Here is a 3,183-nt window from a genome sequence, read left to right as displayed (position 1 = left end):
TGGAGCAATCAAAGTGAAGATCAAAAGATCAAAGTTCCGAAGAGCAAAATTCAAAAGTTGAAGATACCAAAAATCAAAAAGGTGGTGAATTCAAAGAAATCAAAGATCAAATATCAAAGAAGTGAAGAATTCCAAAGAGCTCCATTGTGGTATCAAAAATTGTAATTTTCTAGATTATGTATGCTTGGGTTGCTTGACCAAAAATACCTTGAGGTTAGAAAGTTTTCTGCGGATGGATGCGGAGGGATCATAAAATGAGCGTTGTTCAAAAGAAGTGGGCGAGTGTTTATGAGGATTGTAAGTATTTAGAATTAGGGGGTCCTTAGGAAAAAATTTAGACACAAATGCATGCGTTGCGGTCTTGGTATAATGGTTGGGTTCAATTGGGATTGTTTTATGTGATATTAGTGTGCTAAAATTCAGTTTTGCTTGGGGGCAAGCAAAAGTCAAGTGTGGGGTATTTTGATATGGGCTTATTTAGTCATAAAAATCATGCATGATCTTAATACTTTATGTTAATTTTATAACAAATAATGAACCAAAGGTTCAAAAATTAGCACTAATTTCTAGTTTTATCGATCCTTTGTGTGAGATTTATCTTGCACAAGGTTATTTTTAGGTAATTTAGTTATTAGGATTATTTTTCATAGTTTTTCTGTTTTAGAAATTTAATTAGATTTTTTTTCTGTTTCTGCCTTGAACTCGCCGAGTGCAATCGACGCTACTCGGCGAGTAACTCGCTGATTCACAGTTTTTAATTTTATTTTCTTTTTTTTTTCTTTTTACGCATTTTTCTTACTTTGGTTGCAGTTGTTACATGACCTGAGGATCCAATACGTCTTTGGTTCCTCCACTTGAAGGCCCGGAGTCCGCTCTAAGGAAGAAGAAAGGAAAAGCCGTTGGAGAATCCGCTTCTTCAAAGAACTCACCTTTGAAGAATCTCAAATCCGTTTTTAGCAAGAAGAAAAGCAGCAAATCAGGAGTATCCAGCACCTCTTCCTTGGCAAACGAAGACCCAATCAAGGAAGACATCGTGAACGAGTCCGAAAGGGAAGAAAGCGAATTTGAAGAAGGTAGTGATATAGAAGGTGATTTTGACAACACCATGGCGAACACCGATGAAGTTCCTATGGGTGAATGGAAGAAGAGGATACGGGATGATACCGGTCCGGGACTTGTGCAGCCCGCAATTCCCGCGACTGCCACTTTTGAGCTTAAGGGTCACATTCTTGCTCAACTCAAGGAGATCCCCTTCTATGGAAAAGACCACGAAGATGCCTATAAACACTTGGATGAAGTCAATGATGTAGCTGATTATTTTAATGTTCCAAATGCGCCTCGTGAAACCCAGCTGCTTCGTATGCTTCCAGTTACATTCAAAGGTGCTGCAAAGGATTGGCTCAAGTCACTCCCTCCCGGATCCATCACTACATGGGCTAAGATGAAGGAAGAATTTATTGACCAATTTTGCCCACCCTCGAAAATAGCCAAGTTGAAGAAAGCTATTGCCAACTTTGAACAACAACCTGGAGAGTCCCTTTATGAGGCATGGGAGAGATACAAAAGTCTACTAAGGAATTGCCCACATCATGATCTTAATAGCCAACAAGAAGTCTCCATTTTCTATGATGGAGTCAATGTAACAACTAGGCAGCTCCTTGACTCGCAAGGACCCCTCACAAAGAAGGCACCCCCGGTGATCAAAGAACTAATTGAAGAATTCTCTAAGCATTCTAGAGAATACCACAATCCAAGGAATAATATGACCAAGGGATCGGCTTATGCAGCTTCTGAAGATTTGTCGGCAGTTATGGCAATGTTGAAAACCATGGATAGGAGGATGGATAAAATGGATCAAACAATCCATGCTATTCGGGTAGGATGTGAGAATTGCAATGGGCCTCATGTAACTAGAGATTGTGATTTGGACGAGAACATGAATAAGAAAGTGCAAGTATGCTATTCTAGTGGTGATAGATTTGATGACGATTGGTGAAAACCTAAGAAAGAATGGCTCCCTTATGATGAGTACAAAAAAGCAAGGGAGGAGAAATTTGGACAAATGGCAAGGGGTTTTTACCAAAAGGAGGAGTCGGTACAAGAAAAGAAACCAAATCTAGAAGAAATGCTCACTAAAATAGCTGCATCCGAAAAAAGACACAATGACCACGATGCTGCAATACAAGATACAAGAACAATATTAAGGAATCAGCAAGCATCTATTCACAACATTGAGAAGCAGATGGGGCAACTTGCCCAACAAATGAATCAAAGAGCACCGAAAACAATCCAAAAGGCGCACATATAAACATTGTCACAACTAGGAGTGGGAAGATTATAACCCCTCTAGCCCCTATTCAAAACGAAGACCCGAAGCTGGTACAAGAGAAGGAGGCAGAAGGGCAGAACCAAAATCAGACCCAGCTGAACCCAGACCCTACTCGCCGAGTCCACGATATGGACTCGACGAGTCCGACATCTGATCAGAAAAATGCACCTCCTGTTAAGCCATATCAGCCTCCACTGCCATATCCAGCCCGAGCTAGACAAGAGAAGAATGAAGAAGACTACCAGAAGTTTCTAGAACACATAAAGGCTCTTCAAATTAATTTACCATTCATAGAGGCACTTGCTCAAATGCCAAAATACGCCAAATTTCTCAAGGATCTTCTAACTAATAGAAGGAAGATGGAAGAAGTGAAGAAGGTGGTCCTAAACGAGAACTGCTCAGCTGCTATGTTGAACAAACTTCCTAAGAAGAAAGGAGATTTGAGAAGTTTAACATTGCCCTGCCGATTTGGAAACTTGGCCACCATTTACGCACTAGCTGATTCAGGGGAAAGTGTAAATCTCATGCCTTACTCGTTTTTCAAAAAGTTAGATCTCCCTGAGCCAAGACCCATTCATATTGCAATCCACCTAGCAAACAAGACGGTTACATTTCCTAGAGGAATTTGTGAAGATCTTTTGGTAAAGGTGGACAAGTTCGTGTTCCCCGCATACTTTATAGTTCTAGACATGGAAGCGGATCCCCAAGTCCCGATCATATTAGGAAGACCTTTTCTTAATACGGCAAGTGCTATCGTCGACATGCGAGATTCTAAACTTACCCTTCAGGTAGGAGATGAAGCAGTCACATTTGGAGTTGATCAAGCCATGAAGCATGCAAGGAGTAGTGATGAC

General features: G+C 40.7%; 1 non-coding gene across 1 annotated transcript; it reads right to left on the bottom strand.

Moving 5' to 3' along the window:
* Positions 1 to 1,489: 1,489 nt before the first annotated feature.
* LOC145134986 (small nucleolar RNA R71) lies at positions 1,490 to 1,596 on the bottom strand. The gene has a single exon (XR_013719468.1). It is a non-coding gene; the product is annotated as a small nucleolar RNA R71 (small nucleolar RNA).
* Positions 1,597 to 3,183: the final 1,587 nt, after the last annotated feature.

This window comes from Lactuca virosa, chromosome 8, assembly GCF_052849685.1.
Source record: "Lactuca virosa cultivar CGN04683 chromosome 8, Lactuca_virosa_CGN04683_v6, whole genome shotgun sequence".
Classification (NCBI taxonomy): domain Eukaryota; kingdom Viridiplantae; phylum Streptophyta; class Magnoliopsida; order Asterales; family Asteraceae; genus Lactuca; species Lactuca virosa.
Note: the sequence above shows the minus strand (reverse complement) of the source record. Positions and strands in the feature narration are given on the sequence as shown.